This window comes from Sorex araneus, chromosome 2, assembly GCF_027595985.1.
Source record: "Sorex araneus isolate mSorAra2 chromosome 2, mSorAra2.pri, whole genome shotgun sequence".
Lineage (NCBI taxonomy): Eukaryota > Metazoa > Chordata > Mammalia > Eulipotyphla > Soricidae > Sorex > Sorex araneus.
In genome coordinates, this window is record NC_073303.1 from 174,347,923 (window position 1) to 174,372,798 (window position 24,876).

Sequence of the window (24,876 nt, forward strand, 5' to 3'; positions counted from 1 at the left end):
ATCACTAAGGCATAAGTCTCTGAGTGCAGAAAGAACAGTGGAGTTGAAAAGATGTGCCTGGACCTGGAGGTTCGTCCTCATTAACAACTTCTTCAGTGCTCTTGAAGGCATTTCCACGCTGCTCTCTTCCTCCTGTGCAGCTCAGGTGCCAGGTCATTCGTCATGTTGAGTTCTCGACCTATGTACACATAACTGCTGCATTTGGAAATGTTCTTTCCGGTGAGAACAAATGGAATGTCAGGAACTAGTCTGTTTCTCCTGAACATTGTCTTGGTGAGATTCAGCTGCATTCGACCTTTCCAAAATTATGGTCTAAGTCAACTAGCATTGGCATTCCAGTCATCACATGACCTTTTTGAGGGTGGCACTGAAGAGTTTCGGTGAAACTATTGTAGTATTATGAAATTATAGATTGTTAAGTCTTGAATAATTTTTCAAAAGCACCATAAATATTAAATTTGATACAAATTAGACAAAAGAAAATTAGATAAAGATTGTTTTTTCTTTGATATCAGTATTTACACATAGGAATTCAACAGATTTCTGTGAATTTATTTTGTGAACTATAACTTCATGTATAGATTCATTATTTTTTTATTTTTTATTTTTAATTATATTTTTTGGGTTTTGGGTCACACCCGGCAATCCACAAGGGTTACTCCTGGTTTTACAGGAAGGAATTACTCCTGGCGGTGCTCGGGGGACTATATGGGATGCTGGGAATCAATCCCGAGTCAGCCGGATGCAAGGCAAACACCCATATTTTGATTTTTTGTTGGAGTCTATGTATGTCATCTGTGAATAATGATAGCTTTATTTCTTCTTTACCAATTTCAATCTCCTTCCTTCCTTCCTTCCTTCCTTCCTTCCTTCCTTCCTTCCTTCCTTCCTTCCTTCCTTCCTTCCTTCCTTCCTTCCTTCCTTCCTTCCTTCCTCCTTCCTTCCTCCTTCCTTCCTTCCTTCCTTCCTTTTTCTTTTTTTTTTTTGCAAAATTGCTGTGGCTAAGACTTTCAATGTTATAATGAATAAAGGTGAGAGTTAGTATCCTTATTTGAATCTGATGTTAGAGGGAAGACTTTTAACTTTTGTTTTCTTTGTTTCCTGACTGCACCCAGCAGCACAGAGGCCTTCCTCCTAGCTCTATACTCAAGGATCACTGCTGGTGGATTGTGAGACCATAGTGGGTGCCAAGGATAGAAGCAGCGAAGCAAGCATTCTATACTCTGTCCTACTGCTTCCAACCTGGCTTTTAGTTTTTAATATTTTGTTGTTGTTGTTAAGTATTTTAGCTGCAAATGTGTGGGAGGTGGCCTTTACTAAATCGACCTAAGTCTTGCATTCACATTTTGCTGAGTATTTTCATCATACATGGGTATGGAATCATGGAGAATGCTTTTGCTTAATCTATTTATATAATTTCATGGTTTTGTTGTATTGTTGTTTTGAGGTCACATCCAGCTGAACTCAGATATCACCCCTGGCAGGGCAATTATGGGTTTATGAGGGGTGCAGGGGTTTGAATGCAAAGAGACATAATCAAAGCCAATATCCCACACCTGATGAACTATCTCTTCAGCTCTGATCATGTGAATTTAAACTATTCTTCTATTGATGTGGCATATCACAGACTCGTTTGGCATGCATTGAGCTATGTTTCTATTTCTCAGATAACTCCAAGCGGAATAGTTCTACTAACATATTCTTATATTCTGCTTGCTAAGATTTTGTTGAGAGTCATTGCATCTATGCTCATAGGAAAATGGTGTGTAATTTTCCTTTTTAAATGTTTATCTGCTTTTGATTTCAGTCTGTTGGTCTTAGAGAAACTGTTTTGGAGAATGTCAGTTTGTTTTATATTTATGGAAGATCTGGAGAAAGGTGAACATTAGGCTCTTTTTGAAGGTCTGAAGAGTTTGCTACTGAATACATCTGGATCTTTATTTTGGGGGAAGATTTTTTATTATTGACTATTTCAATAATAATAATTTGTCTACTTAGGCTTTCCACTCCTAACTCATCATGTCACTTAAAAAAATTCATATATCTTTGAATAAACTTATGGTGAAAGGTTTTTAGTGAAAACTACAAATAATGGAAAGAAATAAGAGAAAAAAAGAAATAAGAGACCCAAGAATTAGAAACAAATTCCTTGTTTATGATTAGAGTAGGGCTGAAGCGATAGCACAGTGGTAGATCATTTGCCTTGCACACAGCTGACCCAGGTTTGATTCCTCTGCCCCTCTCAGAGAGCTGGGCAAGCTCTGAGAGTATCTCGCCCAAACTGCAGAGCCTGGCAAGCTACCAGTGGCATATTCAATATGCCAAAAACAGTAACAAGAAGTCTCAAAATGGAGACATTACTGGTGCCCACTCGAGAAAATTGATGCTCAATGGGATGAAAGTGACAGTGACAGATAATTAGAATAAACATTATAATTCTAAAATGCTTTAAAAATTTGTATAGAACCACAAAGCTCTTAGAAGAGCCAAAGTAATTCTGAGAGAAAAAATGTTGGCAACATTGTATTTCCTGATTTTAAACTATACTATAAAGTTGCAGTAATCAAATCTGTATGTAATTGGAGTTAAAGCAGACTTTCAAACTAATGGGATAGAATTGGGAAAAGGGATATAAGAGAAATTTATGAACAAATATCTAGATGAAAAAAATAAAGTAAGAAAACCCTCTTCAACAATGGTTCTTGGTTCTGGGAAGACTAGGTGTTCTTTTGCGAAGAAATAAATTAACTTCGATTTCCCCTATCTCACAACTTACACAAAAGCTAACTCAAAGTTGACCAAAGAACTAGCTATCCTCATACCCATAAAATACACAGGGGAAGATCTAGGCAAATTCCTCCACAAGTAACTTTCAAAATTATTTTCAATGAAAATGGAAGCAGAACCAAGCAAACAGGACTACATTAAACAAAACTTGTTTTTTGCACTATGAAAGAAATAATAAATGAAATAAAATAACACTATACTGAATAGGATAAAATATTTGTCCAACATATATCTAACAAAGAACATATGATCAAGATCTATAAATCACTCATAAAGTTCAAGGACAAATCTAACCTACCCCTAAAAATGTGAGAGGATGATCCGAACAAACACTTTCTCAAAGAAAACATACAGACAGCCATTAGATAGATGAAACATGTTCATAATCACTGATTACCATGAAAGTGCAAGTAAAAACAATAAATAAATATTAAATACCAGTTACAATGACCTATGCAAAATAATAAAAAATATTTAATTCTGTAAATATATTGAAAAAGTTACTCTCCTATCCTGTGTGTTAGTGGGACTCTTGTATGATTTGGCCTCATTGAAAATTGTGTGGCGACTTCACAAAAAACTTCAAAGTAGAGCTTCCATATGACCCAGTGGACTCACTCCTTGTCAAGTACTCCAAGAACAAATTTCATTGTGCTGTAAAATGTTTACATACATCTGTGTTCATTGCAGCACTAGCACTATTCTTACAACCTGGAACAACCCAGTGTTCAACAGATGAGTGAATAAAGAAATATGATATATATATTCATGCATATAAATACCCAGGTTCTATTCCTCTGTCCCTCTTGGAGAGCCTGGTCAAGTTACCGAGAGTATCCCGCCCACATGGCAAAACCCGGCAAGCTACCTGTGGTGTATTCGATATGCCAAAAACAGTAACATCAAGTCTCACAATGAAGATGTTACTGGTGCCTGCTCAAGCAAATCGATAAACAACGGGATCACAGTGATACATTGCTACAGTTCTACAGTGCAACATATAAATACATAAACATATATCCCACATATATCATGCACACACATATGTATATTCATATATATATACATATCTTAGAATATTAGGAAACAATGAAAAAGATTAAATCTCAAAATTTTATATTCTATCTTAATTCAGGTGAAACTAGAGACTATCATGCTAAGAAAAGTGCATCAGATGAAAGAAGTTGGAGATGATCTTGCTCATATGTAGAGTATAAAGAAACAAGAAAGGGATTAGACCAATGTCATTGTAAATAACCTTGAGATATTCCCTGAAAAATTAATAACTGAGACTGATAAGATGGATTGGGTCAAAAAAGCTAGAAACAATGTGGGAGGGATATTGATACTGTGTGTGTCATGCAGTAGCATTATTTGTATAAAGAAATAATATCAATATTATTGTAAATCATGATACCTCAATAACAACAAATAACCAAAATATAAATCTTGCCATCTAATATTTTAAGGATTCAATTTGCTAGCAATAACAGTTACAAAACTGTGGAACTTTTCTTCCTTCAAATTGTTTCTGTAACCCAAACAGAAACTCTGTAACTGTTAAACAGTTAATCCCTATTTACACTTCTCCATGGCCCCTGGAAACATTTAATCTTTTCCTAACTCTAGACATTTGATTATTATTAATAGTTATGACAACTGGAAATATAAATTGTATTTTGCGTTATATTCTGTTTTACTTGTTATTGTGTTCCCAATGTTTATCTGTTTATTCTAAGCTTCATTTTAGCAAAGCACCATGCTTTACAAAGTTATTCATGTTGAGTTTTAGAAACTCCATTTGAACCCTTTGAACACCACCTGGAGAGAATCCTGAGTGCAGATCAAGGAGTAAGCTCTGAGCACTTCTGAATATACTCCCTCCCCCCAAAAGATAATCTATTGAAGGTACTGTTCTTTCCCCATTGAATGTACCTTGTAACGTGGCACAAATCAACTAGTCATAAATGTATGAATTTATTTCATGACTTCCAATTTTATTTCTTTGGCATATAAAAGTTCCACAATACTCTTATTATTATACCTTATAGAAAATTTCAAAATAATAAAAATATAAACAGCTCAATTTTTCATTTTAAGATTGAGCTATTTAGGGTTTTCACAATTAATTTGAATTAGATAATTTGTTTGTAAATAAAAATTTTGGTACATGTAATATATTGACGAGGTTGGTCTGTGTCATGCCATGGATGTAGATCTTTGTTTCATAACATGGGATTTGGTAAAGTTCTCAAGAATAAGGCATACTTCAAGAGATACCAAATGAAACTTAGAAGGCTGTGAGAGAATAAAACTGATGACTATGCTCAGAAACATTTGGCAATCAGGATAAAGATGAATGTCACACACCAAATTATAATATGATAGTCTGCATAAACCAACAGAGACATTATTGTTAAATGCTTATGTCTGCATGGGAAGATATATGCTAGTTTGTGTTACATGTGCTCATGAACTTCCAAAGTATGGTGTGTAGGTTGGCTGGACAAATTATGTGGTAGCTTATTTTACTGGCCTGCTGCTGGCCTGCAGAATTCTCAATAGATTTGGCACAGACAAGATTTGGGGAGGCCCAGTGGAAATCAGTGGAAATGAATATAGTGTGAAAAACATCGATGGACCACCTGGTGCCTTCATCTTCTATTTGGATTTAGGATTTGTGAGAACTACTACTAGAAACAAAGGTTTTCTGGGCCCTGCAAGGGGCTATGGATGGAAGCTTGTCTTTTCCTCACAGTGCCAAATGATTCCCTGATGTTGATTCCAAATGTAAGGAATTTAACATTGGAGCACATTGGAAACACATTAAGGAGTAGAACTTTGCTGACTACATGTGTTACCCAATGGAAGAAGATGAAGATGCCTACAAGAAACAATTTCTTCAACACAGAAATTAAAAACAGCATCACTCCAGACATGATAGAAGACATGTATTAAAAGGAACAACACTATGTGAAAAAAAAATCTAAAGTAAAGAGGTTGAACCACTCCAAAATGTCTCTTGTCATTTTATATTTCACAGATGAGTGCAATCTTTCTATGTATAAAATAACAGAGTAGGAGACTTACATCCAAGAATAGTAGTATATAATGCCAGGAGGTTGGCTCCATAGCTTGGAAGCGGGCCTCACATGTTGGTGGAAAGTCATCCCAGATAGTGAAGGGAACACCAAGTAAAATGTGATTGGAGATCCTGGGAGGGGAGGGAGATGCGTGCTGAAAGTAGACTAGAGACTGAACACGATGCTCACTCAATGCCCCTGTTGCAAACCACAATACCCAAAAGGAGAGAGAGAGAACAAATTGGAATGTCCTGCCACAGAGGCAGGATGGGATCAGGGGGTGGGAGGGATACTGGGTTCATTGGTGGTGGAGAATGGACACTGGTGATGGACTCTCGAACATTGCATGAGGGAAAAACAAGCACGAAAAGGTATGAATCTGTAACTGTACCCTCACTGTGACTCACTAAAAAAAAAAATTAATTAAAAAAATTTTCTTTTGTCTGGAAGAAAGATGGAGTAGCCCAGAAAAAAGCAAGTTTTCTCAGAGCACAGGAATTGACTACTGAGAGCTAAAATAAAACCATAGTTTTTAATGGAGATGTTTTCAAAGACAGTAATAAACCTTGTATGTGCCAACCCAAGAAATTTAGTTCAAGTATGATATTAAGGTTTGCTGAAATATTAGGCTATCAAACAAGAACTCAATTTCAAAACACTGAATGCAACACATTATAGCTTTTAACACTGATGAAATAAAGTTGGAAATAAATAACAAATAAAAAACCAACTTTTAAAATATGTGGAAATTAAACACACTCTTAACCATAAAGGAACATATCAGAAGAAATTAGAGAAACAACTGAGAAATAATTAGAAATGAAAACACAACACCCCAAATTTATGGGATGCTGCGTAATCAATGCTCAAATGAAAACTTTTATTTGTATATATCTAGCTGTATTTCTTCACATTAAAATTTTTTTAATTGTTTATATTTTTATTTTGAGCAAAGTATGCATTCATATGTAGATATAGAAAGTAGCACAGAGATCCCATGTATCTTTTACTGTTTTTTTTTTTCTGATTTTATTTTATTTTGGACAGGAGTGATAGCAAAGCAAGTAGGGTGTTTGTCTTGTACTCGGCCGACCAGGGTTCGATTCCTCTCCATCCCTCTCAGAGAGCCCGGCAAGCTACCGAGAGTATGGCAGAGCCTGGGAAGCTACCTGTGTCACAACTAGTCTCACAATGGAGACGTTACTGGGGCCTGCTCGAGCAAATTGATGAACAACAAAAGGACAGTGCTACAGTGCTCCATTTTATTTTAATAAAGTAATTCACAGAAATTTACCATATTCAGTATTCCTACATCCAGTCTCACTACCATAACACCTTCCCACTGCCTTTAATTACCCTCCACAACACCCAAGCCTTGTCATGTGGAGTTGGCGCTCTCCATGCATTCTGAGATTTTGGATAAGGTGATACAACTTGAGAGATTTATTTGTGGATCCCTGGATCATGGGCATTAGTGAGTTTAAATGGTGACAGAGATGGTTCTCGGCTGCAGGGCTGTGGAGGGTTGCAGAGGTGTGGGTGGAAGTCTCCCATTCCCGACTCTCTAGAAGCCTGGGGCTCACAAAAGCCACACACCTGGGATCTTTAGCAGGTACATTCTTACACATGAGGGACTTGACTGAGCCCGTAAAGATGGGCTGGGAGCACAGCAACTATTGGGATCTGGAGGGGATTTTTTGGCTGCTGGGGTTCTGTTGAAGTGGGCAGAGTCCACTCATCTCTGGTTGAAATTCAGACTGGCTTGGCCTCTGGGGTCATCTCTGCAATGTGTGACTCTCTTGCGAGACTTGTCAGTTCCCTTTTTTTTTTTTAGTAATAATATTTGTATGGTTAGAGTAACATGTCACAGTTAGGTATTTAATGAAATTTGCTCACTTTATTCAGAGATAGCCAGTTTTTTAGTTACTGCTTTGTATGTGTAGACTTAGTTCTGTACAATTTAATCACATTAAAAATTGTACGACTACCTAAATACTCAAAATACAGAACAACAATCCATTATCTTTTCATAAAGTTATCATTATTATTTTTCCAATGCCATAATGTCAGAATTTGAACTCTATAAACAAGTGCTAGATTTTAAAGTTCTTTAAATTGTAATACATGTAATCACATTGTGTTTGTGAAAGAGAGAGAAAAAATAGAGGTTATTGAGAGAGAGATTTTAAGGTTTTTTTTATTCTTCCACTTAGAATAATTCCCATATGTTTCCACTCAGGTTTTTTAACACTATTTTTTTCTTTTTACTATTGATAAGCTACCCGTGCGTATTGGATATGCCAAAAACAATAGCAATAAGTCTCTTCATGAGAGACGTTACTGGTGCCCACTCGAACAAATCGATGAGCAACGGGATGACTATTGGTGGAATTATTGGTAAGTATAAGTCAGTTTCACTATTTACTAAATGACATCAGTAAATGATTAGAACATTTTGGAGTTATTTGGAATGAAGCTCCTGTGAATATTTTTATACAAGATTGCATATGAACAAAAATAAAAGTCGAACTTTGTAAAAAGCATTTCTTTCTGCTTTACATAGTGGTTGTACTGTTTTACATTCCCACAAAAAAATGTAAGACGGACCCATTGCTTTTAGGTTTTAAGTGACCCTAGTGTTAAAAATGGCTGATTTCAGAGCAGGTCCAGGAGAGAAACAAATATACAAAAACCAGGTAAAATTAAAGTAAACAAGAACCACAAACAGAAGAGCCCACTATGTCAAAGAGAGTTGGAAATGATCACTCTGGATTAGAACTGAGTGCTGAAAATAGGTAAAGGAAAGAACAGGATCTGTTCTTGTAGTTGGGAACACTGGTGATGGGAAATGTACACTGGAGGAGGTATGAGTGTTGGAACACAATATAACCAAATCCTGACCATGAACAGCTTTGTAACTCTATATCTCACAGTGATTCAATTAAAAAACAAATAAAGAAAAAAAAGCAAAGAACTAAAAACTCACCAAGGAATTCTCCTGCATTCTTCTGCTGAAGAGTTTCTTTTTTCTCTCTCTTATTCCTTTCAAATGGTATTTCTCTGGGAGATTTTCTGGTCTGTGTTCTCTACACAGTTATGGGACTCAGCTTGCTCTCAGATCAAACACAGAAGATAAAAGAGAAGGAAAAAAATCTATTACCTCACCAACATGCTGAACTTCCTTCAAGTTTTGACATGGCCCCTCAGTAGGTCTGCTGCAGATGTTTCAGAGACTTCACTTATTTCTCTTTATAGTCTACTCCTGAGTTTTGTTAATATCATTGTGAGTAATAGACTGTACTGTGACCATTCATTTCGACCATTACCAGAATCATTTCGCACCTTTATGAATGATCAAACTGTGAGTGCATTTCAAAATACATTGCTACTCCAGAACTTTTTTATATATTTCTTTTTGATCTCAAGGAATATTTGTAAGTGTTCTAAAGTGAACAGTGTCTGAGTGATAAACGTCATCTAGCTGACAATCTAATAGGTGAGAATACAACTCTGACAGTGAAGATGATGAATATCGTGGAATGTGTGGTATACCTTGAAACTGGGCATATTTGGAATTCTTTGAAGATGATTCACATTCTAATACTTAGGTAACTTTATTTTCTTTAATGTGACATTACTAAGTAAAAATTTGCAGAGTAAGTCCTTTTATTAAAAAAAAAGTAAATCCACTTTCAATTTTGGTTTTCTCTGGTGTTCTTCCATTTAACTTACTTTTGGGTGGAGAAAATCACTGTCATTTTAAAGGCCCGAGTTAATCCATGATGTATTATGGTGTTCAAATTCCTTCTGGGATTCTCATCTTTCCCCAGGAGAGATAATTAACCTCTGAAAATAGTCAATTATGCAGTTTCCCTTGATGGTTTCTTTTAAGTATTGATTTATCTAATTTATTTTTTGACTAATCACTTCAGGCTGAAATTGTGATTGGTAAGGGTGTCTGAAAAAGATGTGACCGTCACTAGAACATTTCAGCAATGGAAAACTGTAGGTGTTACATTCTAGGGCTCAAAGTTTAGATCTCTGGTCACTTTGAAAGTAACACCGCTAGGACATTTTTCCTTTTTTGATATAAGGAAAGTTCAGAGAACTTCAAAGCTAAATAATTAACTTTCATTCATTTTTATTATTTGTTCCATTCCCTCCCTCCCTCCCTCCCTCCCTTCCTCCCTTCCTCTCTTTTTCTTTCTTTCTTTCTTTCTTTCTTTCTTTCTTTCTTTCTTTCTTTCTTTCTTTCTTTCTTTCTTTCTTTCTTTCTTTCTTTCTTTCTTTCTTTCTTTCTTTCTTTCTTTCTTTCTTTTCTTTCTTTCTCTTTCTCTCTCTCTTTCTCTCTCTCTTTCTCTCTCTCTTTCTCTCTCTCTTTCTCTCTTCTCTTTCTCTCTTTCTCTCTCTCTTTCTCTCTCTCTTTCTTTCTTTCTTTCTTTCTCTCTCTCTTTCTCTCTCTCTTTCTCTCTTTCTTTCTTTCTTTCTTTCTTTCTTTCTTTCTTTCTTTCTTTCTTTCTTTCTTTCTTTCTTTCTTTCTTTCTTTCTTTCTTTCTTTCTTTCTTTCTTTCTTTCTCTCTCTCTCTCTCTCTCTTTCTTTCTTTCTTTCTTTCTTTCTTTCTTTCTTTCTTTCTTTCTTTCTTTCTTTCTTTCTTTCTTTCTTTCTTTCTTTCTTTCTTTCTTTCTTTCTTTCTTTCTTTCTTTCTTTCTTCCACATCTGGTGAGGCTCTATGGCTTACACATGGCTTTGCACTCAGGAATTACTTCTGGAAGTGTTCTGGGGACGACGTGGATTCCAGAGATTGAACCTGGGTTGGCTGTACATGAAGCAAGCACACTACCTGCTGTACTATTGCTTTGGCCCTGTGTATCATGTTGTTCATATAAAGATAATAATAATAATAATAATAATAATATGTCACAAAAAATTTTGTTCAAAGTTCTGAATTAGGTATATATGAAGTATATATAATTCATTGTATAAATTAGTTAACCATTTAAACACACTGTGGGTGTATTATATTAAGCAGTAGTAAAACAAGGAAGAGTTATTATTGTTCCATAAATAATTTTTAGCTAAAGAACAATTATTTCTTTCTCAAAGGGGAATAGAAGTTTAGACACAGTAGTGAATTTCCCAGGAGTAGTTATTGGAATAGTTCCAATATTCTATACTATTTTCTTACTATTTATAGCTCTAGGCAGATTGCAAAAATTCAGGATTCATTTTTGTTCCAGCTTATAATTATATTTTGCAGTCTCTCTTTGAGGTTCTGAATCTTTGTACTCACCATTTTAGAATCTACATATAAATTGCTGTGTACTGTCAATTTTACTATAGTCAAATACATTTCAAAGCCAAACATCATGATGTTTAAAAAGGGACAGAGAACAATTATGTTTGACAAACAATTTTTACATGACCTGAAAATGTCTTAGGTTTAAAAATGATCCCTTTATACTCTGATTTGCTTGAAAATGTTTGTTTAGTTGAAACTTGTGGAGTCATTTCACTTTAGTTCAAGGGCTGATTGAAAAACTTAGAAAAGTCTCAGGAAAGATTTTAAATTTTGCTTCCACTCGCACTGGGAAGAGATGTCCCAGGAGATAAATCACTGAGTTTGTCTTGAATATATATTAGAGCTTTTACAACTAATACTAATCATTTATGTGATTTTTCATGCATACACAAGAGATGGTAGTGCTTTTCAATTTTGAAAGTTGTACAGAATTCATTCTGAAAGAAACCTGACATAAGTACAAGGATTCTCTGAGTTTGAAGATAGAATATTTTGTTACAGTTTGCATAAAACTGAAGTATGTATAATATTACTTATTATTACTATTATTATTAATTCTTGCTTTGGGCGTCACTCTCTGCAGTGCTCAAGGATAACTCCTAGCTCTGCACTCAGAAATTGCTCAGGGGACCATATGGAATGCCAAGGATCAAACCTGATTTGGCTGAGTGCAAGGAAAACATCTTCCCCACTGTACTATCGCTTCGCGCCCTCCTCCTTAGTTTTTATTGCTATTGCTTATTATTTTAAATTCAGAAACCTATTTTTCTACATAAGTGAAAAGTAGTCCTCATTTTGCCATCTCTAAATCCAAAAAATGAGGTAAAGAGTGGGAAACTGAGTTCTATTCTTGGCACCTCATATGGTCCTTTGAGCTCTGCCAGGAGTGACCTCTGAGAATAGAATTAGGAGTACTTCCCGAGCACTGCTGGGTGTGGCCACAAACAAACAAAACACACCAACACATGTACAAAAAGTGCATAATTATACACACAAAATTCACTGTGAGCGCAATTTATAACCTACTCAATGTCTGCATATGTATGCCACCTAACTATATGAATAACTAATATATTAAAAAATAACTTTCATCATTTTAGTCTACTATATATGCAATACAATTTTAAAATTAGGTATATGGGAATTTTGTGTTATTCAGAAGCCAAATAAAAGTGTTTGTGCTTAAAATCAGCTTCCTTGGAGTCTGGGCTAGTCCCCTACATATTACTTTCAATAGATTGTACTTTTAAAAAATTTCATTTTCATTCCCTAGCTACATTTTTCAATGAAAATCTGTCTACTGATGCAAAGGTTAAAGAACAAACACTATCTGTTAGTAGGTCAGTGAAGTTTGAATTTTGAATAGTTCTCCTTTGTCTCCCTGATTATCCTATTTGGATTTTGTGGCTAATCCACCAATCTGTCAGAAGCCCCCCCCCCTTTGTTTTTTCCAAAGAGAGTATTCTAGAATTTAAATCCATATAGATTTTAAGAATCATTCAGAAGATTAAAGTTATTTTGGCAAACTGGTTCTCAAAATAAAACATACAAAAGAAGTACTTTTTCAAAAAAAGAATTGGAACAGTTTTGATGTTTCTCTTCCTGAGATTAAATAATTATGGAGACAGGGCAGTTCCTTCAAAGTCTTGCTGGCTTTAATAGAGGTCCCGCAATGTAACTGCCTCAGTCCTTTCAAGTGAAAGGTTTTACCTGGTTTGAATTCATTCATAAGCACTCTCAGAGATTAGTTAAAAAAGGCCACCTCTAACCTTGGAAGGGAAAAAAAAAGGGGGAAAAAATTCTCCCTAACTTTTTAAGTAAGATAAGGATAGGCTCTCAAATCTCTATGAAGAGTTCAGTGTTTGATTCTATAAATTCAAATAAAAGGGTTGGATTATTATTATAACACATACATACATAGACTCCCTTAAGGACATACATCCTCTTAGAATGTGCATACATACATATGTCATCTTTTTCGGTACACTTTCATTAAAAATAGGTGTACCCGGCAAGTTACCAAGTGTATCCCACCTGCACGGCAGAGCCGGGCAAGCTACCATGGCGTATTTCATATGCCAAAAACAGTAACTACAAGTCTAACGATGGAGATGTTACTGGTGTTCACTCGAATAAATCGATAAGCAATGGAATGACAGTGACAGTGCTATATCTCCAAGTGTTTTAATTTGAAAATAATTTAAAAAATTATAAAAATCATTTATCTGAATTACCATTACTATTTTATTTAGTAGAGGAAAAAGTCAAATATGTGATTGTTACAATTGTGCATTTGTTTATTCTTTTGTGGAGGAGGTTCCCAAGTGGCACTGATAAAGGCTCAAGAACCCCTTGGATAATACTTGCCCTACTGGACAGGGCAGCTTTATGCTCGAGTCTGAAGTGAGCTCCTCTGCCCTGAATGTGTTGTCTTGAGGTACTGAGAGCCTCCAGGGTCATGTCTGATTATCTTTGAGGAGGGAGGGGGTCACATATGGAGCTGCTGTTCAAACATATCCCAGAACACATGTTGACTTCTACGCTATCTCCCCAATCCAGATATTTTCATTTTCAGTCTCAAAGAAACTGAAGAGTTAAAATAAATGCATGGGTGTTTGATCATTGTGAGATTGTAACCCAAACATGAAAACTTGTAACTATGTCATGGTGATTCAATAAAAGTAAAATAAAATTTAAAAAATGCATGTACTCTATTGTTTCCCTTAACTAGTATTTAGACCATTTAGATATGAAGTATGTGCATATCTGATCTAGGACAGAGCAGATAGCTTTGATGTCCTTAAGTCAAGAACTAGTCTTTTCTAAGTCTTAATTCCTAGTAAAGTGGTAATATGTTGATCCTAATAGCACTCTAATAATGGATTCAAATTTCACAAGATCTACAGGGACTGGGAAGAGCAATGCCTGGGTTTCCGCTAGCTTTACTCAAATCTACTCAAATTCGGATTCTGCCTCTTTGAGATCATTTTTATTTAGTCCTTTAACTACCTCATCGTTTTTCACTTGAGTTTTCTTTTTCAGTGCAGATTGGCTGCTTCCTCCTCTACACCACCACCTTTCCCATAATTTACTATTGTGATGCTTCCAGGATGAAATGGAGGAGAGGAATGTTCTGATAGAGTAAAGAAAGGACTGGTCCTTTCTAACTATGCTAACTGTTATCAGTTCCTTTCCCAGCTTTCTTGGAATGATCTGGGACCCTCCAAAGTTAGAAATGGAGATAGAGTAGAGAAATTGAGTCAGGGTGAAAGCAAAAAGAGTAACTGATATCTCATTTTTAAATTCACTTTATTTTTTTCTCCTGGTTTGGGGGCTGTACTCAGCTGCTCTCATGATTTACTCCTGGTTCTGTGCTCAAAGTTCATTCCTGGCAGTGTTCAAGAGGCCACTTGGGTTTCTGGGGATCAAACCCAGGTTGGCTCCTTGGAAGGCCAGTTCTCTGCTCATTATACATAGTCTCTCCAATCTCTTTACTGTTCTTCCTTACCTACTTTGTCCCCCTTGATTTTTAGGGCATGAGTATTTGTTTTCTTTAGATTTAATTTGCAAACATAGGATTATGTTTTCTGATTATTCTGAGCTATGTCGCTATTGTTATATACTTGACTCCATTGGAAATGAAGTGGATTTTGATGCGTATATATTTTTTTCTTTGTCAAATACTGAACAGTACATATGTGTTACGTTCCCCATATTACATAAAATTGGAATAAAATGAAAGGATTTGATATGGTAACTAATCATTCTTGTTATTCATTGCCTCTTACCTCTTTAGAATACCATTCTAAACTTAGTTTTATTTTCAGATAAGCACACACTCTTGGATATAGACACATTCACCATTTACAAGCACCCTTACTAGCTATGCCAATTAAGTTAAGCCAAAGTCATGTTATGTTTGTTCATGGGGTTGCTAATTCCATTTTCATAACATGTAATTCATATTTTTCATATAAGAACTTTTTCAGTTTCCCCCTAAAATAATTTTATTAGTTTCCAAAATTTCATTTTGTTTTTCCTATCAACAGCCTCTCAAATCACACCTGTGCATCTTTGTATTTTCTGGCTCACCAGTTTGCACCCTACTTTTTAACTTTCAGTGTTTATACAGCATCCAAAGATGACTATAATTCACATTCTGGCTGCATAGGCCTGAAGAGAAATATTCTGAATACAAATTGGAAAGGATATCTAAATATTTAGGTTCAGCCTGGATTCCCAAACAAATATATCAGATGGCACTATTAAAGGAAGTAGGGTCCTGAGGGCCTTCGGGAAAACTTTCTCCTCTGCAATAATTGTCCTTGAACAGAAATGATTTATCAATGTAGAATCGAAGCTTCATTTAATGTCCCTGTATTTCCTCAGATCATTGTTGTTTATTCAGCCTCACAAAAGTCTGGCCTCAGAGAGTTTTGTGGGATCGCTAATTCCATTTTTTGGTCATCTCTCTTTGATAGCAGGCCTAATTTTATGATAAGCTCCCTTACTTTGGCTTGTTTTTCTGTGGCATTTTACTCAGGGTTCTGACAGAAACCTGAAACGAATTTGTGAAGGACTGAACGATTACCACTCATCGGGTAGCAGCACTCAGCCGGGGTGTTCCCCGGAGTCACACGAGTCTCTCAGCCTTGATGCTCCTACACATTCTGATCCTGGCACTTACCTAGCGCTGCTCATCACAGTTGTGGTTTATCAGTTTCACATAACGTGTTTCCCAGGGGCCACATATCTGACCATAGTGCTTGCGCATCCTCAGTTGTTATGTTCACAGAGGGATACACTCATTCAGGTGAAGTGCAGGCAACGCCTGGCTACAGTGTTCCAGAGAGCAGTGTGGCAGTGTGTGGGATCCAACACATCAGAGTCACCAAGACCATGCTGGGTGTACATGTCAGCATCAGGGATTGAACACCTGGCCTCCTCTTGCAAGGTTTGCCAGGACGCTGCCCCATTCACTAAACTTTTCCATTCATTATTTTCCACTTGTTTTGTTTATTTGGGGGGGGCTCCATCTGACAGTAGCACTGCAAGGTAGCACTGTCATCGCGTTGTTCATCAATTTGCTTGAGTGGGCACCAGTAACATCTCCAGTGTGAGACTTCTTGCTACTGTTTTTGGCATATGGAATACACCATGCGGAGCTTGCCAGGCTCTGCCATGCCAGCGGGATACTCCGTTAGCTTGCCAGGCTTTCTGCGACAGATGAAGGAATCGAACTTGGGTCGGCTGCGTGCAAGGCAAACACCCTACCTGCTGTGCTATCACACCATCTGATTGTACTCAAGGATTAATCCTGGCTCTGCTCTCAGGGCTCACTACTGGCTGAGCTCTGGGAACTGTATGTGGTGCTGTGGGTTGAACCCGGATGTGCTGCTCTCTGTTTATCAGTGCTCTGCTCACCTGGGCAGAAATTCCCAAACACCTGGAAGGTAAGTTCCCTTTAGCAGGCCCCTAGCTCATGACTGATCTGAGTCATATATGACAAGCAGCTCACTTAGGTTTGTCATTGCTTACCTCAGGTGAGCACAGATAAAACATGATACTGCAGAGTTTTGTAGCAGTGGGTTGAAGGACCCCTCTATGACAAACTCTGCCATTTCACACTTGACTACTTTCTTTCCTTTTCTCTGCTGCTTCCTCCCACCTCACTTGTCAAAGGATGTTGTTACAGGCCTAGTTACTTAATTATCATCAATTAAACAACCCTGCTAGGAGCTAGTTCTGGAGGACTTCACCTAAGAGAAACTATCATAGAATGATTGATTTTCAGGACCAATCTCCACCAAAATAGTTTCTAAAAATAGTCTAGTCCTCTGTAGGAAAAAAAACAAGTTGAAACATGGTAAGATTCAGAGTTTGTGTTACTGATTTCATATTTGGACTGATATTCTCTCTCTTTCTCTCTCTAACTCTTCGTCTATTATGTTTTGTTTTGTTTTGTTTCTGTGCCACCACTGGCTAAACTCAGGATTACTCCCTGGCTCTGCACTCAGAAATTACTGCTGGATATGCGAGAGGGAAAATATGGGATGCCAGGATTAAGCGTGGGTCAGCTGGAGCAAGGCAAGAACCTTGCCCATTTCACTACTGCTTCGTTTCTGAAGACTGCTACTTTCTTAAAGCCACTGGTGTTTCTTATTCTAAAAAATAATTCCGCTCACTTTTTCGTGGAATACATTTTCCAGGAAGATTGTCAGCCTGGATTTAACTCCCTGAATTTGTTTTGTCTTTGCTAATGCCTTTATGCGTTCCCCTTTGAGGAACAGACATTTTTTATTTCTGAAAATGAAAATGATACGTGTTCTTAGTTTTGTGGGTTGTTTTTTAAAAATTTTATTTATTTATTTATTTGTTTGTCTTGGTCTGACGGTAGCTAACTACAGGCCAGAGGAATTTTGTTTTCTTAGATACACGAAAGCACTTGTCTATGTAGTGTACTGTAGTCAGTATGATTTCTAAGAGCTATGCTCCGCCCACAAGGAAACAGACAGTCTGGGACAAAGACCCTTGCTGCAGAGTGTGGCAAATTGACCTGGCCTGGAGGAGCGGTGGCCCACTGGTGCTGAAGCGGTTTCCTGAGAGGCATTGCTGCAGGCCTCTCATACCCATCTCCAGGGAGCTGCATCTTAAGCACCTCCTGAATCTGGAAAAGAGGCTCCTTCATTTTTTTTTTTTTTGGCTCATGCAGCGTCACTTCAGCACCCTCTATTGACAAAGCCTGACATTGTTCCAACTGGCACAGGGAATGTGTTCCAAAGTCCAGCTTCAGTGTCTCAACTTGAAACCAAGAAGGGGAGATTTGGAACGGAGAGGAAGCACACTAATAACAAATGCACAATCCAATGCATTTTGTGTTTAACATACAGCAAATACTTCAATCTGCGGTGTTGCTTAGCTCTATTTTAGAAAACGCGGATATGCTTTTGGATTTTTTTTTTTTAAGTACAGAAGCAAATTTAGATGTTTATAGAAACAAAGCGCAGTGTGCTATTTGTTTTTCAATTAAGACTAGTAATAGAGGATAATGTTAGGTCATTCTAACATTCTTTCTATTCTTAACTATTATTTTTAATTTTTTCACTGACCTACATTCTTTTTTATTTTATATTAGTGAATCACCATGGGGTAGAGTTACAGACTTACAAACTTCCGTGCTTGCATTTCAGTCATACAATGATCGAGTACCCATCCCTCTACTAGTGCCCATTCTCCACCACCAATGATCCCAGTATCCATCCCACCACCCCCACCCCACCCTGCCTCTGTGGCAGGGCATTCCCTTTTGTTCTCTCTTTCCTTTTAGGTGTTGTAGTTTGCACTAGAGGCATTGAGTGGCCACTGTGTTCGATCTATAGTATACGTTTGGCTCTCATCTCTTAACCCTAGTTGGTCCTCCAAATTCCCTTTACTTGGCATTCCTTTCTTTATCTGAGCTGCCTTTTCCCCCAGCATTTGAGGCCGGCTTCCAAGCCATGGAGGAGACCTCCTTGTCCTCATCTTTCCTGTTCTTGGGTGTTAGTCTCCCATTCTGTTACTTTATATTCCACAGATAAGTGCAATCTTTCTATGTCTCTCCCTCTCTTTCTGACTCATTTCACTTAACATGATACTCTCCATGTTGATCCATTTATATGCAAATTTCATGACTTCATCTTTTCTAACAGCTGTATAGTATTCCATTGTGTAGATGTTACCAAAGTTTCTTTATCCAGTCATCTGTTCTTGCGCAATGAGGTTTTTCCCCAGATTTTGGCTTCAATGACCTATATTCTTCCATTTCTTCTCTGTGCATATATATGAATAAGAAGAAATGTTAAATATATGTAGATACTCATTTTGAGTTCAGAGCTTAATTTTTCTTTTAGAATTCCCAACTGTTAGTCTATCAGAAAAATAAGAAAGTAATCTTTGGAGTATTTATCAGCCATATCTATGCTTTATTTTTAGTGTTTTTTTTGAAATGTATTTTAAAATGTTTGTCCTTTTATACTTGATAATCATAAAACTAAATGGTTATATGGTAGCAGCACTGCATTTTACACATGAAAAGTTTGAGAACTAACTGACTTGACAAAGGTCATGAATTTTGCTTTTGAAATAACTCAGGCATGTGGGAAACTTGACTTAAAAGTATCTGGGCATAAAAACTCATGAATCAGAAAGTAACAGTTCAAGAGTAGTATTTGTCAGTGACTATAATACAAGTCACCTCATCAGGATACTTGAAAAAATTAAATATTATTTGACAGTTTATATAAATTATAAGGTTTTTCCAACATCATTAGAGATAATGATTTGATATTGTAATGATTCAGGTGATATTTATTCAGTTCTTATTGTGCTGGATTTATTACCCCTGTGTCATTGATAAGCAGTTTTACTTATTTCAGATGGGCTCTCTCACTGGAGAGTCTAAGCTTTCATATTCAATTGACTTGAAACCTAAGTGATTGCTTAATTGACTTGAACCCTCTTTTCACTACCATAAATAGCCACCAGATCAAGATTTCCTATATAACATTGGTATTTTCCTACTCCCCCATCCATTGCCACCAGAAAAAGCCTTGGCTAGTTTTGGTTTGTGAAGAAAAAAAAATTTTGAAAGGTAGTAATGCCATATAACATTATATAATTAGAAGAGATACAGATGTCATTGGCTCATTCCATAACCCCTCAATCTGTGTTAGATATAATATGTAGGCAGAGCAAAGGGAAACCCAAGTCCTTTGCAAATGAATGCGTTTTCAGTAACAACAACAATAAAAGCTTAACGCATGTCTGTCATGTGGTTAGAGTAGAGCCGTCTCATAGTAGAGCCATCATAAAGCCTGTTTAGCAGTGGGTTTGATTTCCAGTGATGTCTCATATGCCTGAGTGTCATCCCAGTGGTTCTGTTCTTTGAGAGTCCTGCTGCCACCACAGGTGTGTGATCTGTGGTGTACTGCAAGTAAGTGTGTGTGTGAGCATCGTAACTTCAGTTTGGCACCTCTAGACAGCATACACTATGTGAAAACACCAAAACCAAATGTGTAACCCTGGGTGAGACTGCAACACAATTGTGAGCACTACGATCAAGTGTGTGACCTTCAGTGAACACTGCAGACAAAACGTGTGTGGACTCCACAACTGAATACATAACCTCTGGTGAGCAAAACAATTAAAATGAGTTTCAGGACTATAGCCAGGGCTGTGAGGCGCTGATTCATCTCTGCAACTGCACCAGAGAGAAGAGAAGGGGTGCAGAGCAATAAAATGCCTCACTTGAAAAGCAGGGGGAGGGTGAGGAAGGGGAGGTATACCTGGGATATTGGTGGTGGGGAATGTGCATTGGTGGAGGGATGGGTGTTTGATCATTATAAGATTGTACCCCAAACATGAAAGCTTGTAACTATCTCAAGGTGATTCAATAAAATTTAAAAAAATAATAACAAACAGCTAACCAAAGAAAAAAAAGAAAAGCAGGTGCTTAGGAAAGGAATGCAATGGAAAAGCTGTTAGTTGTGTTTGCAAATGTGGTACAAGTAAAGTAAATTATGGGAAGGCCAGAGAGATCTCAGGGATAAATGTGGGAGATAATTTTGAATATGACAAGACTCTTCATGCTTGTGGGAGTGGTGAAGAAGCTATTCAAGAATAAAAGTTGAGTCAGGGGTCATGGGAGGAGTAGTTTCGAAGGGAAATAAGGAGCTAGAATGTAGGCATGATTACATAGGACCATGGCAGAGTACATAGAAAGTCGCTTGCTTTGCACATGGCCAACCAGATTCCATGCCCAGCACCCCATGTAGTTCCCCTCAGTCCCTCAAGGAGTGAGTGATCCCTGTGCCTAGAGGCAGAAGTAATCCCTGAGTAGAGCCGGAGTGTGCCCCACCCCATATCAATCCATGGACCTTTCACTTATGTCAATAGGTTCATACCTATCCATATCCTAATTTGCCATCTATTTTGTTCTAGTTTGTTTTTCTCCGGGCTTTTCAGTGTCAATCTATAGTTGTAGTGCGGCTAGAGATATAGAGTGTTTTTCACATAACCTTCCTGGCACAGATTTTTCTTTCATTTTTACCTGTGGTTTAAGCATTGGTTTCATTGACATGTAAGTAAGTAACCATTTCTTCCTGCTAATTTATGAACTAGAATAAGTGATCTGTAAGGAGTCTAATTTTTTTATCACAAACACTTATAGCTATACATTTACCTGTGGGATAGCTTTGAATTTTTCTCCTATCAATGGAGAAACTGCACACGAATGCCAAGAGAAAGCATGGCTTATTTGATACTGCTGCTTGAGAGAAAATAAATAAGTATTGGAAAAAAGGAAAACTTGGGATTTGATTAAGAAGTGGAGGGCTTTAAGTGACACACTAGTGCCTTGGGCTAGAGTTTCAAAAGGTTGGCAAGGGAATTGAATCCCCCCAGTGATCAGGCTTACAACGGCAAGAATAAAGCTATTTTCATCCTCTAGGCAACAGATTTCCTCTGCCAAATTTCCCAAGACTCATACAATGAGAGCATCCATCCCAAAATGATTAATGCAAATTTAGTAATTGTGCACATGGATCATTTCTCTGTCACCCATTTTATCCACAAAACGTGCCTTTTTCTCTCTGCACGCATTGCTCATGTTTTGTGCCATTCACCTGTTGCTGGGGGCATGGAACAAATTGCCTCTTTGTGTGAAGCTGCGGGAAGAAGAAATCATCACATTTGTGGCTGGCACCCACTACTAAGCGAAGCATGCAATTATTTGAATCAGGACGGTGGTACGTGCAGAGTCAGATTTATCTGGGCTATCTGAAGGAGAGCATATGAGTTCTGATCCACAGCTGGGCGATTTTTCAAAGGAAAGATAGGTGGGAGGAAGCAGGCCTCTGTGAAAGAAGACACATTTTTGGCAGCAATAACCCGTTTCAGTAGAAGCCAATGAGGTCTCAGGGCTTCTGGCTTTTGTAAAACTTTAAGTGAAGTGAGTATAAGTGCAAGATTTTGAATTGAGGGCCCTAGGGATGGTAGTCAGAAAAAGAAATATTGTGTTGCCAAATCACAGTGTGGACTCCTCAAAAGTGCTTCACACAAGATCCTCAGACTTAACCAACCAAAGTGGCTCAGAGGAGTAAGCTAGAAAGCCTCTCAGGCTGGTGATATCCCTTTCAAGTTTTCCAGAAGCATTACTGCCTACCTAATAGAGCATTTCGAAAAAAGACTTGCTCCCATTCAGAAGGCCCCAGTCAACCCTTAGCTGTGTTCCAGTCATGACTCCTATTTGACAGGAGCACTGTCGCCCCGATGTTCATTGATTAGCTTGAGCGGGAACCAGTAAAATCTCCATTGTGAGAATTGTTGTTACTGTTTTTGGCATATTGAATACACCATGGGTAGCTTGCCATGCTCTTGTCGTGTGGATAGGATATTCTTGGTAGTTGCTGGGCTCTCTGAGAGGGACAAAGGAATCAAACCTGGGTCAGCCGCATGCAACATGCAAGGCAAACACCCTACCCACTGTGCTATCGCTCTAATCCAAATTTGACAGTACAAGAAAGAATACCCATCATAAGTTATGGACTACATGTGCAGAAGCTCTTTGCTGGTTAAACATCCTTCTGCTAGCTGGCAGCCCAACTTATTTATCTCAAGGTTGTATGTTTAACATATACTGTCTCACCATGGCACATCACAGTGTGTACCATATTCCTCTTCTTCACCAAAGCGGAAGGCACATTTTCTCAAACAAACGTGATCATTTAAGTGCCAGTAAATGGTGGTGATTTAAACATAAATGAATTTTCCATAAGAAGAACTGGATATATAAGTGGCCAAGTAGCACATAGCCACTTATATTGCCATCGAAAGACATGAAGTGAAGAGAATACAGCAACTTCATGCAGCCCTTTCTCAAATGAATGGCACCTGAATTTATTGAAAATCAGTTGACTTGAAACCCACCTTTTTTTTTTCTTTTTGTCTCACACTTGGAAATGCACAGAGATTACTCCTAGTGGTGCTCAGGGGACCATATGAGATGCTGGTGATCTAACCTGAGTTGGCTGTGTGCAAGACAAATGCCCTACTCACTCTACTATAGCTCCAGTCCCGAAATCCAGTTTCAAGGAAGCTTAACTATCTCCTCTTTGTATGCTAGGGGAAAAATCAGGAAATAATAACAATAGAAACTACTACATAGAACAAGAAAGCTTCAGATTGATGAGATTGTAGAGAAAAATTGCCAAAGGCATTGAAATAGGCAACCCCCTCCCCAAATTTCTGTGTTTTTTGCATAGCAAACCTTTGCTGATGCTCTGATTCTCTCTGGCCTGGTGGCATTAGTAATATTTGATTAGTGCAAATAATTTTTTATATTAGAAGTGAAAATGAATTTTGTGCACAGTAGAATGTGACTTATTATTGCTTTATGTATATTTATCAGATTTGTGTCTATCTGATTGCCTAAACATGTGTGAGTTGCTTGGATTCCCCTTCAATCAATTAAATCTTTCTGTTTCCACATTATTTAGCCAGTTAAGTAGAATATTGCCATATCATCATTTTGTACCTCTGTATACGTTATGGTATTAATGTAAGTTATGTTTTTTATTAGCTTAAATCCAAAGCATTTTAAAGACAACACTGAGGAGAACTTTGAGATTTAAATCATTGTTGAGGGCTGGAGGGATAGCACAAAAATTAAGGTGTTTGTCTTGCTTGGAAGACCCCATTTACTATCCAAGAATCCATATTTTTCTCTGAGCATTATTCGGCCTGTCTTAATGTCTAATCAAATAATTTTTGGATAAATGAAATCTTTCCATTTTTGTTTTTGTACCACTTTAAAAATAGCATGTGTTGAGTCCTCCCCCCAAGTCATTCAAAGGTGTTAAAATGGAGATTAAAACTGCTAGGTGGCAAAGACATAGGATCAGTTTGGTTACCTTTAAATTTTGAGGGATGGAAACAGTAGTTTGGACTAGAAATTTTTGGTACATCTAATCAAGAATTTTGCGCTTATCTCCCTCCCCCTGTTTTTTTTTTCTTTTTGGGTCACACCCGGCAATGCACAGGGGTTACCCCTGGCTCATGTACTCAGGAATTACTCCTGGCACTGCTCACGGGACCATATGGGATGCCGGGAATAGAACCTGAATCTGTCACGTGCAAGGCAAATGCCCTACCCGCTGTGCTATTGCTCCAGCCCCTTTCTCTTATCTCTTGATGTAAATTCACTGCCATGAATGCTGTAATAGAACAAAGGAAAAATAAACAAAACATAGGAGTGCCTGAATTTGCTTCTTTGAAAAAATTTTAAATTGTAGCTTATATGTACATATAAATTTCAATTCTTATCTTTGTGTGTGTGTGTGTGGGGGGGGGGTAACTCCTGATGTTGCTCATGAACTATTCCTGAATCTGTGCTATGTGGGAGTTGTTCTAGCAGTGCTTCAGGGATCAATAGTGCTGGTGATTGAACTTAGACCTTTTGCATGCCAAGCACGAGTTATCTCCCTCACATTAAATTATGTATATTACAATAACTATTGCTTGGATAGTCTCTTGCCCACATGCCTGTCTGTCTTCCCTGGGGCCCCTTGGAGGGGATGGCTCAAGCTTTCTTCCCCACCCTGAGCAGAGCTCCCGGCGGCCAAAGACCACCAGAACATAGCCACACCCATGCTCAAGGCCTCTCTCCACAT

General features: G+C 37.6%; 1 pseudogene; it reads left to right on the forward strand.

Moving 5' to 3' along the window:
* The first annotated feature begins 5,007 nt into the window (after window positions 1–5,007).
* Window positions 5,008–5,745, forward strand: LOC101556970 (60S ribosomal protein L5-like; annotated as a pseudogene).
* Window positions 5,746–24,876: the final 19,131 nt, after the last annotated feature.